General features: G+C 46.0%; 1 protein-coding gene across 1 annotated transcript in view; it reads right to left on the reverse strand.

The window, feature by feature from the left end:
- The window catches only part of LOC6602372, a 59,303-nt gene extending 53,304 nt beyond the window's left edge, over positions 1–5,999 (reverse strand). The window contains exon 1 of the mRNA XM_002027367.2: positions 5,689–5,999. The gene's annotated coding sequence lies outside the window, so the exon portion shown is untranslated. The remainder of the gene's footprint in view (positions 1–5,688) is intronic.
- Between the last annotated feature and the right edge of the window lie 8,783 nt (positions 6,000–14,782).

Here is a 14,782-nt window from a genome sequence, read left to right on the forward strand (position 1 = left end):
GGGTGGCAGAAAGAGAGGGGGCGAAAGAGGCAGTGGGGCGCTGTCATGTGTGTGAGCAAAATATTGCAATCTGCAAGAAAATGTTTAAGAGCAGTCGAAATATTTTCCCGTTTCCCATTTCGCATTTCGCATTTGTTTGTGGCTCCTGCTCCTCTGGCAAACATTTTTCCGACGATGCATTCACAGACGAGTACGAGTACGAGGACGAGGACGAGGACGAGTACGAGAGTATGCAAAGTGAAACTAAATGGCGTGTAACAAGCTCTCTGAGCAAGAAAAACAATAAACTTTGCTGGAGGTTTCCTCGAAATATGAAGAGACTGCAAAATAAATTGAAAACATATTAAAGACTGGCGCCAAAGCTGATCAAATTGATGCCTGGCCTGTGGGACGTCGGCCAAAACCGAAGCCGTTCCCCCAGAAATTCTACGAAACTTATAAACTTTGACAACAACAGCCACAGAGCATCGGATTGGGAATGGGAATCGGAATCGGAATGGGACTCCGTCTCTGTCTCCGTCTCAGTCTCCTTCTCCTTCTACGAATAAAGTGAAATAGAAAAGCTGGGAAATGAAATGGTATGTGAGTCGAGTCGACACTGCGGCCAGGGGCTCGGCAGTCCGGCATGGACTTGCATTTCTCCGGATCACGCAAACAGAGCGCAACGGACACGTCCCCATAAGAAAGGGGAGCGGGAATACGGGCCATAGTTCGAGTATGTGGCTATAGGAGGGGGCGTGGCTGTACGAGTATAACAGCAAACAACAGCACTCTTGGGCCTGCCAATGGCACAGTTCAATTTCGCTTTAGACGGGAGAACACAACAATAAAAGAAAAGAAACGAAACGAAACGAAAAGAAACGAAAAGGATGGCTAAGAAAAATGAAACTTGTATGAACAAGTTGTCATCGATTTAATCAGGGTAGGGTCTTACATATACAATACTTTGACAGATTGTTTTTGCTGTAGGGATAATTGTGGGGCCTCTGAGCATCGTAGAGCATTTAAGGTAGCATCAATCGTGGGATAGTTCCAGTAACAACTGATGTATCTGAAAAATCTGACAAAATGGCAGTTGTATCTTCTGCCTAGAGCTAAACCATTGCACAAAGATACAAATAATCAAACAACAGAGACCAAGAGACCATCTAAAGTTGTCTTTGGCCTAAGGTCCTGCCCATAGAAGTTCGAAAGAAAGCTACTCTCTATTCCTGATGTCTCTCTAGCAGAGGCAATTTCATGCATCCGTTTCGGGGCGGGGGGCGGGGACACCCTTTCCGCAGCAAGAGAAAGAGACGTCCAAATGAAATACGCTCCTAATTAGTGGCGACCCTGTGCCCATTTTTTCACAAAGAGCCAACAAAACGAGAAATTTAATTATTTATGAAAACATGAAAAGCAAGCGCCGCTGCCGCTGCCGCTGCCACTGCCGCAGCCACTGCCACTGCCTTGAAACATTTTTCATTAGAGCGGGCGTTGTTCCCGCTGCTCTGGCCTGGCTCTCCCGGCTCTCCATAAAGAAATGTTTTACAATGTAATTGCAAAACGTCCAAGTCCAAAGCTAAACCCAAACAAAAACCAACTTTGACCGACTATGGCCTGACCGCTGTTGCGGCCTTGAAGCTGACTGCCTGACTGCCTGACTGGCAAAGGACTGGGCCAAAAGAGCGCGGAGCGGGCTAACTCATATGTAATTTGTTTTTAGCCAGCTCGGGTACAGGGCTCAAAGCATGCAAGCCAAAGAGCAAAGAGCAAACAGCAAACAGCACAGCACATACTCATATACGCGTATTATATGGCCACGATATATTAAACTCATACACGCGAGAGGGCCAAGAGCAAGCCCCCAAACAGAAATGGCCTACAAAGGGGTGTGGGAGAACAAGAGCCATTAAAAGGGCTGAGGGCAAAAGCCAAAGTGAAAGTGAAAGTATCACGGAAGCCCCCGAATAAAATGTCGGTCACATTAGGGTAATATATATTTGATCCATTATGTTGGCCAGGGAATGGTTCGGTTCATCATTTTGGATAATGGTATGTCGGAATCATAAATTTGATTGAGGCTATAAAAGGTACTCGAACCTTTCCAATCCGGATGGATTCTATCTATGGGAATATTTCGATAATTCTTTCCTTTATAAAAACCCATCGGTTGGCTTCTGTTATTTTGTTCTATTTTTATTCGGTGTTTCTCTGAATGTGAAAATCTTTATTAGACGCGGATATTGATTCCTCCAGAATAAACCAATTGTATTATTTTAAAATAGATTTTCTGTTTATTTCCACATGAAAACTTTCCAAACATGATTTTTTGCTCAGAGGGAACACTTGTTTGAAACCGAATTTCCACTCGAAAGCCATTTGCAACTTCAGTTAACGAAAAATGAAACAAATAAGTGCAGAAAAAACTGTTTTGTGTTGGTTCAACAATTTACATTACAATATCACGTTGTATATTATGTTCTCAAACAAGTAGAAGCTAAATGCCAATAAAACAAGCTTTTTAAAAAGTTTTCTATGTTTTTTCTGTGTTTTTGCTGGGCTGTTGCTGGCTTTGTGTATTATGTGTTGTTTGTTCCAGGGACGAGACGAGACGTGTGTGTGCTCTGTGCTCGCATCCTTTTTCATCATGTGCCGACACATCCTCTGTGTGCCGCTGCTCTGCTGCTACCATGTATCTATCTATCTATGTATCTATGCATGCAAAATGCCCATTTTGGTCGCTGGCTAAATGCCTTTTTTGTGTTCGTTTTTATTTTTATTTTGCCAGGGCAGGGACAACGAGCCGGAGCCGGCCGAGGCCCCGTTTAGCCTTCAACTCTGGCCGCTGCTTGATATTGATTTTTATACGCTGGTCGCTGCTTTTGTAGTAGTTTCTCTACAAGGATTTTTAATATTTAAAATCGTTCGCTGCGCCTCTCCCTCTCTCGCTCTCTCTCACCCTATTTCTCTTTCTCTGTCTGTCACACTCTCTGTTGCACAAACACAATTCGGAAATGACCCAAAAACAGCTTAAATCTCAATAAAAGGGCATTTTGACTTGAACTGTCAGTCGGAGAGTCAGTCGAAGGGTTTTCTGGGTCGATGTGTCGGGTCGAATCGGGCTGCTATTGGGATTGGGATGGGGTTGGGGTTGGGGTTGGGGTTGGGCCTGGCAATAGGGCTCTTGTTTTTAGTCGTCAACATTTCTATGCCAAGTACTCTCTCACACACACCGCACACACACAGCTGCTGTTGTTGTTCGCTCTGCAAAGTGAAATTGTGTTAAAAATCGCATTCCTTTCTCGGCTTCTGTGCAGCGGAAATTGAAAATAGCGTCGCGTTGTGTGCCACTCTCGTCCTTTTTCCTTTTCCGCTGTTGTTATTGCTGCTCCTGCTCCTTCCCCGACTGCTGTTGCTGTACAAAATGCTCATATGGCATGAAAATTTAATTGGAGTAAAATGCTGCTGCACAACTCTCAAAAACTAGTTAGAGAACGGCACACGGGGAAAACGGGGAAAAGTGCTACAAAAAAAGAATGAACAAAATACAAAAAAAAAAAAAAAAAAAACGAATCCAACCAGGAGAAGAAAAATCGCTGGCAAAACTAGCACATAAATCAGCGAGAGTTTCCTTTTTATTCCCCCGCCCCACCCCACCCCACCCCTCTCTCTCCTTCCGTTTCTCTGAGTGGTTTTTTGCGCCCTCTTTGGCTGCCACGAGATTGAAATGTGCATATGGCATTAGCTTTAAATATAGAAGAAGCTTATATAAATAACATGAATCTTGTGTGTGTGGCCGAGCGGTAACACAAATGTTTATTAGTCATATTTATAGGGGTTTCGCTCTGGGAGCAGGTCAGTACAGACTAAGAGGTTTTGGTGGAATCCCATTCGGGGAAGTACATACATATATACACATAAATACAAATGTAGGATCACATATAGTGCCATTTAACCACTTGACCTAGTCACACCAAAATTTATTTGATTATGAAGAGCTTCGGGGCACAAGAATCCAGACAAAGACACTGAACAAATCGTGTACCATTGAAATATGTGCGCGTTACTAATCGTACTTCTCTGTGCCTGAAGAGGATGCAATAAATGTATGAGCTTGGAGCTCCTAGTTACATAAAATGTAACGATATCTGAAGACCTGGCCTGGCCCAAAATAAACACTTAATTTATGCCGGGGAACTGTGTGCTGGCCCGTTGGTGTGTGACAAGCGCCTCCGGGGTGCATTGCTGATAAATCAAAGCCCGGCAAAAAGTCTTTGACACTGCTCTCGGCCATGGTCGAGTAGCTGCTGCCACCTACAGCTACAACTAGACATCCACACAGGCCACACAGTCCGCACAGCCCACAAATTTGGTCACTTGTATGTCTGCCCCTGGGGCCTGGGTCTAAAGCAGAAACAAAAAAAAGAAGAACACGTTACGTGCACACATTTTATGCTGACATCAGCTGTTTTGGGAAGAGCTTACGGCTTGGATTTGCTGCTCTGACCTCGTTTTCGGAGAGCCCACAAGCCAAAGTAACAAACAAGTACGAGTATACGAATACGAATACGTTACGTATACGTATACGTATACGTACACGTACACGTACAACGGAATGGGCAAAACACGGAAAAAGACAACACAGGAATATGTTGTCCAATGGCCAAATATTTGCCGTAATGCGTTGGGCAACACACAAATCCAGAAGATGATGGAAATATATTTGGATAAGAGCAAAAGGAGTCCCGTCCCCCCAGCATACAATGCATAACTCATGTGGGCGTGTGGGCGGGGGGGGGGGGGGGGCCCCCCCCCCCCCCCCCCTTCCTTCCTTCGGGCGGCACAATGACAAAGTTCAAGAGGGCGAATGGAGATAAAACATTATGGGGGCATCATCAACAATGTTTAAAGCGAAATTAACTCGAGACGAGCTCGAGGAAAACTCCTTCAAAAGCTTTGAACTTTCTTGAAAATCAGCAAAATCATGACGCAAAAATGATTTTGAAGAATTTTTGTAGATACGCCAGGCGTTCTCTTAGTCCATAACTTTAATCGGATTTCGCAGGATTTTCCTTAATGAAATTCAGTAATTGTCCTTTTAATCGCAAAACAATAAAGAAATTGTGTTATCTACTTGCTGGCAGACAGTGCAGTGCAGTGAAAGGCCTCCGGGTCCAATTTTCATTAGTTAAGCACTTTGGCTTGGGAAATCTCAGTCCCCCGACCTGCCACACGGCTATTTATATGCTCGTAGTTGCGCTATGCAGGGGCCTACCTGCCAAAAAGTAGAAAGGCCAAAAACTATGTCAGTCCCCCTCGCCCTCTGCCACCCACACAAAAATAACCAATACGAAAATAATCCAACAGTTGATACTTCTAGTAGTTCGTTGTCCTACAAAAGTGCCACAAAAGCTGGCTGCCTTTCTTTAGTGGCAGGCAGACTTGTCTTTGTAGCCGGCTTAGGGATTGCCTTCTCCCCTGTATTGCCCCTGTATCTGGATCTGTATTATGTACATATCCCTCTGTGTGTGAGCAAAAGATAAACTTATGGCACACATACAAAAACACACACACACACACACACACACTGACACTGAGATAGAGCACAGGAAACGAGAATGGATGCTTTTCTCTCGCCCCCCCCGCCCCGTTTGCCACACACGTCACACGTAGGGAAAATTCGAATTTCTTTTTGGTTTCGCTTACTTTAAGTTTTTGTGTGTGTTTTTGTGCTGATGCGCCGAAGATGGCTTCAAGTAGCTTCAAAACGCCTTAAATGCTTCCTTATTGCTGGTGGCTGGTGGTTGGTGGTTTCTTCTGTGATATTATTATTTCTGGCTGAGTCTCGTGCTGGCGCTATGTTGTTGTCTGTGACATGTTTCTGGTCAGAAGCGGCGACCTTGACTGCCAGCAGCACACTGCATTGCACTGGTCCAGACCTCTCGGCGGGGAGGCGTCTCTCTCACTGTTCTGGCCACATTTTTTTCAACTAAATTTTTGTTGCGCTGAACTTTGTTTTAACGCGCGATCAATAAAACAAAAAAAATAAACACACACACGAAACACGAACACGTTGCGTACACGTAACGGCCACTTTCTCAACTTTCTTTTTGGGAAATCACAAAAAAAAAACTACAACACGGTGGGGTTCTCTCTCATCTTGCGGTGCAGAAATTGACAGTTGGAATTGTGGTATAATTATGCGGATGGTGATATTTTTCTGCTTATTTTCCTAGAATTTTGTTGTATATTTATTGCGGGGGGCTTTTCTTTGGCTGAGCAACGTGGACGAGAGGAGATTTCCGTGTGGCTTGTGCGCGAGGTCTTCGTGCACGGTACGCGTCCTTGTTCCAACTACTGACGTTCGAACGGTGTGACATGGCCACAGACTCGAGAATCGGAATCCTGGACGCCCCTGAAAGAAGGCAGGCCACAAATGAAGCTTTTACTCGGGCTTTTTCTCTCTCTTACTGCTTTCGCTCTCTCTCTTCGGGCACTTTCCATTCAGCTTCAGCTGATTGGTCGCGCCTGCTCCGCTCGGTCCTCTCTCTCTGTCCCTTGTGCTCTTTCCGTGTCGTCCCAGGCTCTTTTCCCATGCACGTGTTCTCCCTGGTTCCACCAACCGTTGGCTTCTCCACGTTTTTGTTTTGTTTTCGTCATTCGTCGTTGGGCAAGGTTAACAAAAACAACTGCTGTTGGCGTGTTGGCGTGTATGCGTGCACGCGTGTATCTGTGTGTGTCGTGTCTGTGCCAGTGCCTGTGCCTGTGTCTGTGTCTGCGAGTGGGTCTGGGCGCCAACATTCCAAAACATCTGATGGCTGTCAAAAAACGCTCCATGTGTCAGAGATTCGGTTGGACATGCGCATTCCCAGCCTTAAAACCTCATGCAGATGATGGCTCGTGGCTTTTGAGCTTAGATTTTCGCTGTTAGACTGTGGCCATGGCTATGGCTATGGCTATGGCTCCGGTTTATGGTTTATGGGTTATGGTATGTTCAGGCATTCTCCAAACATGCTAACAGACATTTGATTATGAGAATTACATAAAATATCATCATATATCAATATAACAAGCAGGGGCGTACGCCCCGAAGGAGGCGCAGCAGAAGGAGGCATAGACAGACGCCTTCAAGGAGGTGGGAATCGATACGGTGGCATATTACGCATCCAAAGTTGTATCCTGGCCCTGATCCTGATCGTTGCAGCTTCCTGAATCGCAGCACTCCCTTGACAGTCATCGTCGTGGGCCTTTGGCCTCCCGAGTTTTTCCACTGCCATGTACCGCCAGGGTCCTGCGATGCTGCTGCTGATTTTGCTGATGGCCGATGCCAGCACACCATACTTGGCCACCAAGAAGATTGGATTGAAAGCCACACAATACAGATTTCATATTCGTTTTTGTACTGTGCGTTGCTTTTTTTTTTTTTAACTAAAATATTGCATTGACTTTAAAGAACATCTGGTGCGCAGAATACTTGGAATCAGAATCTTTATTCTTTGTCTCCCTATTTCCCAAACAATATCTTTTACAGTCTTAAAGGGAGGTCTCAGGTGAAGTCTCTAGAAGAGATTGCGTTGTAAAAAGAATCACACCCATTAATATTCAAAAGTCTCATCAATTCGGCACATATTTAATCTAAGTAAAACACTTTAAAATAATTAAAATATATTAAATTTAGAGTTTTAGGAAGGTGTGGGCCAGATGGCCTTTTGATGGAGTAGGGGTTTAGCGATGGGGACAACAGTAACAGCAGAGCGAGATCGACAGCAGATGAGTGGCAGATCGACAGCAAATATGCAGTGACAGCAGAAGGAGGGCATATCAGAGAAGAAGAGTGACAGCGGACAGTCGTAGGAGGAGAGTCGCAGCAGCATCACCAGCGATCAGTTTAGTTCAGTTTGACATTACCAATAAACCACCAATTAGATAGTATCTACCATTTACCATCTCCACTCTCGTAGCAAACCGATTGGTATGCTTTGTTAAATCTCAGTGTAACTATTCGAATATCAGGGAGCTCTTTATCTGCTGCTCTTTAGCTCCTCCCGTTTCTCGATTCCCGCTTCCCGCTCCACTCTTTCCGCCATTAAAACCCCGGCAAAACTTTCCAGTAATTCTCAGATGGCTTAGGTCACTCAACACATTCCCTATGCGTCGCGGCATTAATTTCCCGCTCTGCAAATCTGCGACATTTATGCCGGGCTTGCTGTCAGTCTAAACTAATATTAAAGTGCCATCTTCCAGGCCCTCCCCCAGGATGCCTGATTATGCCGGATCCTGCCCCCAAAAACTAACCACAAACACCAATTACGCGTATGCTGGTGCTGCTGCCTCCGCGCGGAGAAAAAGTATGCCAGGCAAACGGTTGCCGGGCAAAATTACGCCCAGAGACCGCAAAATAAAATGAGACAAGTCGCAGGCAGCTCTACCTGGAGCTGCACCTGATCCTGGCCCTTGCTGTCTAGCTTTGGCTCTGGCTCTGGCTCTGGTTCTGGTTCTGGCCAACAGTTAACCCTGTGTTGCTGCCAGCAACGAAAATCTGTTGCAACCGACCGACCGACCGACCTACCGACCGACCGGCTTGCATTTCATATTTTCATAAAAGTTGCGACATTTTTGCCTGGGCGCTGACGACGGATGCTTTTTATTTTTTAGCCGGCGCGTGAAAATCCGAGAGGTGACACTTGTCCAAATTATCTTGCAGGATAAACAAGCGCACTTAACGTGTTATCAGAGGCAAACGATGCCAGCCAACAGGATGGGGACGAGGACGAGCAGGAGGATGCTACCAACACACAGGACACTCCACACAGCACACAGCACACACAGTGAGAACGGAGAACATAACCAGCATTGTAATCAAAAGCAGGCGAAAGCTGGAGGAGCGAACAAAACTGACATGCAGTTGACTCCAAAAGAGTCGTGGCCCAGGACGAGCACGAGGACGAGGACCAGGACCAGGACGAGGCATGCAACGGACGCCTGAGAGTGTGACCGTCGACAGCGACGCGTCGTCCTCCCCACTGTGAGTGTGAGTGTGAGAGTGAGTGCGAGTGCGGGCTTGTTGGTGTGTGTCCACACGGTCGACAGCTGCTGCTGCATAACCCATACAACTCCTCGCCCTCACACTCACACTCATACCCACACTCACACTCACACTCACACTCTAAAGCCAAGTTGAAAATGTTTAACACGAAAAGGAGTTATCACGCTGACAGCCTAGCCAGGACCCGTGGCAGCCCGAGGCTCGAGGCTGGTGCCGTGCCGTGGCACAGACGACGTGCCTTGCTGCAAAATTATGACAAAGTTCTGCGGGAGAAAAATGCCGCAAAGGGCGTGGAAAAGATTCTCTGAAATGAAAACCACAAAATGGAGGAAACTTAGCCCTTCCGCGGCCCTTAAGATGGTCCTCTTGTGGTCCCCACAAATAAAGATTGCGACCTGATCTGCCTTTGTGGCCAAGACTGGAATATGAAATGGAGATGGTCTATGAAATTCCAAAGAGTTTTCGGGTTAGCTGTGATTAAAGAACATTAAAAGTGTATTCAGATTAATATTTAGATAGAATATCTAAATTCCTTACGATTTGGATAGACTGGAGGGCTTAAACCGATGGAAATATCATCCTTTATCAGATGTGACGGCGAATTAAAGCTGTCCCCGCGGTTCAGGAAAGTTTTGGCCTCCCTTAACCCTGTAAAATATCTACCAATTTGCGCACCTCTTCACATAAAAGCCCTACAAACTCCATCCTGAACTCATTATATGCTTATGGACAGAACATTCAACAGGAAAGAGGGGCTGAAATTGCATTTCGTAAGCCAGTGAAAGCCGAGGGAGTTTCCAATCTACTAACCCACCAAAAATTAAAGTCCTGCCACACGGAAAAATAGTTAAAAAAAAAGAGGGACGGTAGAGCACCGCAGGCTGTGCGACAGCAGGCAGACAGCAGCAGCAGCAGCAGCAGCAGCAGCAGCAGTAGGATCGGAGGGCAAAGGCGAGGCAACAGAAGGGGGTACATCCCAGACAGAACACGCCTACATCGGGGGGCCGTCAGCTACTGTCACTCACCGCAGCCGCACTCTGCCTCTGCCTGTGCCTCTGCCTCTGCCTCGTCCCGGGGGCAAGGCTGCAAGTGAAATGAATACGGGGAAAAGCGCGAACGGTTTGAAGAATTGAAGTAGCCGCAGTTGTTGGAACAGAGCCCGAAAATTGAGTTCCCGGAGTCGCAAAATTTGCCTCCATCTTCACGCCACTTCATAATTGCCGTCGATTAGGGGTTTGGCTTCTGCGGTGGCTTACGGTAACCTCAAAATTGACTTTAAAGTGTGGCCACAGGATCATTTCGCTCTCAGATTATGACAAAGCCAGGGAGGGGCGGGCCGGACTAATTACATATGACCCGCGACGGCATTTGTGTTGTTTTAAGCTGAACAAAAACAACAGCAACAGCAGAGCAGAGGCAGCAGCAGCAGCAGCAGCGACATGGTCACAAAAGGCAACTTAACCCGTTAACGCGTTAAAGAGCAAGCCGAGTGGTTAAAAGCCAGGCAACGAGAGCGAGCCACCATACCGTCCTGATGATGCGGATGAGAATGGCGGTGGCGCCTGGTTAACTCTGGCTGACTGGCGGCTGCCTTGGTTTACTGGTTGGTTGGCTCCTGCCTCTTGCCTCTTGGCTCTTGGCCTGGCCAGAAGAGCGCGCTGGGGAGGGTAGAAGAATGGCAAGTCAAAGACTTTTTGAGTGGACTGCAGCACTCTGCAGAGGTTAAACACTAACCTGATGATGGCACAAGTACAGCAGCAGCAGCAGCAGCAGCAGCGGCAACAGCAACGCAACAAACAAGAAATGTTGAGAAAACTTCAAGGGAAAATATCCAGTGTAAAACCGAAGTGGATATACCCTGCTTGGGTGAAGATCTATAGAAAATAGACTGGCGGTCTCTTCATATAAGTATTCCTACAAGAAGGCTCCCAAACTTCACTGGATAGTGGGGCAACGCACAGTCGGTCACAGGGCCTTCAGGGCCATCAAACTGAGGTTCTGTTTATGCAAATATGTTTGGGTCTGAGGTTTCTCCCCTGCTTTTGTTGCTGTTTTTGCACATTTGTAACTGTGTTAGGCGTGAGCTGAAAAGCGGACACACAGGAAAACAGAGGAAAACAGAGGAAAGCAGGTGAAAATGAAGACATTCTGTGTGTGTGTTGAAGTTAAAGTTTGTTTTGCTGGCATTTTGTTCTTTTTTTTTTGTGTTTTTGGGGAGAGTTTGCTTACCTTTGGGCAGGTTAGGTTTGGTCTTTCCCTGGCCTTTCCTACTTTTTTCGTAGCACTTTAAGACCATCTGCAAACAGAAGAAGAGGTAGTTGTGGCTGCAAGGCTTCAAATATGAAATGAAAACATTATGACTTTATGAACACTAAATATATGTTTTACTTTATGTTTTTTTGGGTAAGTATTTTGTAGTTTTGCTGCTGTTTATGTTGCTGTTGCTCTGGCGGTGGCTGTGGCTGTGACTGTGGCTGCTTGGATATGTTTGATGTTGGCTGCAGCCTGTGGAACTGTCTCATATGTGGCAGCCCCAGAAACAGGCAACATTATGACGTTGACGAATAACTTTTCACTCTTTTTTGTCGGCTGGGAGCTGCTTTCCACATAATATTTTAACAAATGCAATATATTCCTATTATGACGAAAGCGTGCTAGTCCTGACAGCCAAGGACGTTGATTTATGGCTGCCAAAAGGGGTTCCAAAGATTACATTTCTCTAGTTGCGTTTTTTGTAAGCCCTAATCACAGCCGACGGATTGATAAAATATCGCTTTAAGTTCATTTACCTAGGACCCCAGACCAGAGCCACTCTTTTGCTTTGCTTTGGCTTTCCAACCCAAATGGCTGGCCGACCCAAAGGCTTGTGGCACAAAGGGTACGGGGACGGGGACGAGGACGGGGAGTGCACATAAAACTAAGCCAAAACTACACTCAGCTCAACCTCAAAACTAGCTAACCAACAAACCTTATTAAAATGCGAGCTGCCCCCTTAACCCATTACTCTCTAACCCGGAGAGCGAGGCAAGGCGTGCACCCCTGCCCCAGCAACCCATCCCACCCCATCCCCCCATCTCTCCGACGCCCAACGCCCAACGCACGTAAGGAAGCGTATAATTTAATTAAATTATCTGGGGCAGCTGCTGATGCTGGTGCCTACGATGATGCCACCGCTACCGCTACCGCTGCCGCTGCCGCTGCGTCTACTACTACTGTTCTGCTGCTTCTGTTGCAAGTAGCAACGAAAAATGTGCATCAAAGTGCACTTAAATCATCAGCGAGGCACGGCGACATACAGAGAGATAGATCTATAGATGGATAGGAGAGAGAGAGAGAGAGAGAGAGAGAGGGAGAGAGAGTAGGAGTGCAATGGATGGAGAGATGGAGAGCTGGAAACAGGAGACGCAGATATGGCCTCCCCCCAAAATGGCGTTGGCTAAGTGCCGTGGCAGGAAGAGCAGCAGCTCGGGGCGGGCGGGCCAAGCCGAGCAACTTTGTACTTTGACTCTTGTATTAGTGACCGGAAATGCAGCTTTCAACAAGGAACAGGACCGGGACCAGGACCTGGAGCCGCCTCAATGACTTGCCAAAGGCGGCAGGAACAGGAAAAGGGAGGACGAAGCCAGGGCCGGGCCGGGCCGGGCCAGGCCAGCGGAACCGTTGACAAATGCTTTATATATATCCTCACTTTTATTTAAATATTTTTATTTGTAAATTGCTGAGTTTCATGAGCAAAGCGTTTGCATTTGAATGGCAAATACTCGTAAATGCATGAAAGAAGTAGAAGTCGAGGCTACACCCGAGACCTCACAAAAAGCGCAAATTTTATACAAATGTAACCTTACAGCAGGGAAGCAATTACCAAAGGTTTCCCCTTAAATTATTAAACCTTAAACGGCAAATAAATCTTCAGAAAAGCTCTTCTAAAACCACAAATTTATGTTAATTTTATTCTTTCCTTAAATGCTGTACTTTCGTTTTTAAAGGTTTTACGCGCACATTTTCACAGCTGCTGTCGAATGCAAATAGTTCCAGATAATGCAATAAAACGGCGAAACCCTTCTGGGAAATCTGCCATCATTATCATTGCCATAACCGACGGGGGCCTCCAGCAGTAAGCAGTAAGCAGCCAACAGCCAGAAGCCCGAAGCCGGCAGCCGGCAGCCCTCCTGCCCCGCCGGCAACCATTCAGCAATACTCGCTCGTACCTTGACATCGTTTTCCCAAAGAATTTTCCCTTAAATTATGCACGACATTTCTGCTCATTGTTTTCGATGAGAGCAGGCCAAGCCGTGGCAGCGTTCTGACTCTAGAATCATGTTGGTTTACTTTGCTTCCATCTTTTTTTTTTAGTTTTTTTTTTTGTATTTTTGGTGTCAAGTCTCTGGGGAGGGCAATGGCTGGGAGGTTGGCAGGATGGGATGGGCGGTAGGTGCAGACAGTCAACCTAATGCATTGACATTTCTGTTTTTAGCGCATCTGACATGCAAAATGAGTTAATGGCATTGAGAAAGTGAGAGGAAAAACCCAGCGGGCGGTAAGTAAAAGAGAATTCTCCAGCGATTTGCAGTTGATGAATGAGTTTTCGTTGCATTAAGCCATTAGAAGCCCCCAAAGAAGGGGGGTGGGGAGCTGAGCTCAGCTCATAATTGACACTCATTTATTGGGGGTTTGGGGAGGGAATAAGTTCTCAAACTTTAAGATATTTAATTTGTGGAAAGATTATCCCTTAATTTATGCCCGAAAAGAGAATTTTCGCAGCACTTCCACTTGGCCAAAAAGCATTTCCAATTAAATCCGTGCAACCAAAAGCCCATTCGATAAGGGCCCTCCTTCCACAACATTTCCATAACATTTATACGACGAGTATGCCCCGGCAATCATGAAAACTTAATTAGAAGCTTATTTGGTGTTTTACAAAAACGTCACAATTTGCATACCGCATTTCATTTTCTGCTGCCTCTCGCATCGGACGATAAACGGACCGCAACACATTCCAGGGGGCGGCTATGGAGCTATGGAGCTATGGAGCTACAGGCGGCCTACAGTAAAATACTAAAATTAAATGAGCCAAAATTAACATAAACAATGAAACGATAAGCACAAAATTTCCCCCGTCGCCACAGACAGACAGACAGACGGACGGGCAGATACTGGAAAATTGAACAACTAATTTGGTTGAACGGGTTTTGGCAATTTGCAGAGCAGGGCTTTGCCAAACATTTGCTTAACTTAAAAGTTTATACTAATTGAAAACGCACAAAAGATAGAAATTAAACAGAAATACAGCGGCAGGGAGTGTTCTAAACGTTATATTGGGACTGAAGAGCAAAGTAAGCAAGTTTTCCGTAGAGATTGAACTCTTCTTCCTTTGGAGAAGTTTGCCACCGAAAGCAATCTGTTGTACCAATACAATTCTCAGAAATATGTATTTGAGTCGTCTTCAAGTCCTTTCTCCGACAATGAGCCTAGAGCCTGTGTCAAAGGATTTGCGTGCTCGTGTTAGTCTTCGTCTTCGTCTTCGTCCTGCCTATGCCGTGCCCCTACCTATGTAGAAAGGCACACACACAGTCCAAACAACGAAAACCGTCAAAATGTCTATGTAAATAGGTTGTTAATTAATTTTGAAACGTTTTATGTGCCAGGAGTCGTCATCTTTGCCATCCTTGTAGTTCTTGGTCGCGCTGTCGCCTTGAGTTTTGGCGGTTGTTGATGTGTTTTTGGGGCTTGCCAGTTGAATTTAATAAACTTATG

This window comes from Drosophila persimilis, unplaced genomic scaffold (genome assembly GCF_003286085.1).
Source record: "Drosophila persimilis strain 14011-0111.01,24,50 unplaced genomic scaffold, DperRS2 tig00000780-arrow-arrow-pilon, whole genome shotgun sequence".
Classification (NCBI taxonomy): domain Eukaryota; kingdom Metazoa; phylum Arthropoda; class Insecta; order Diptera; family Drosophilidae; genus Drosophila; species Drosophila persimilis.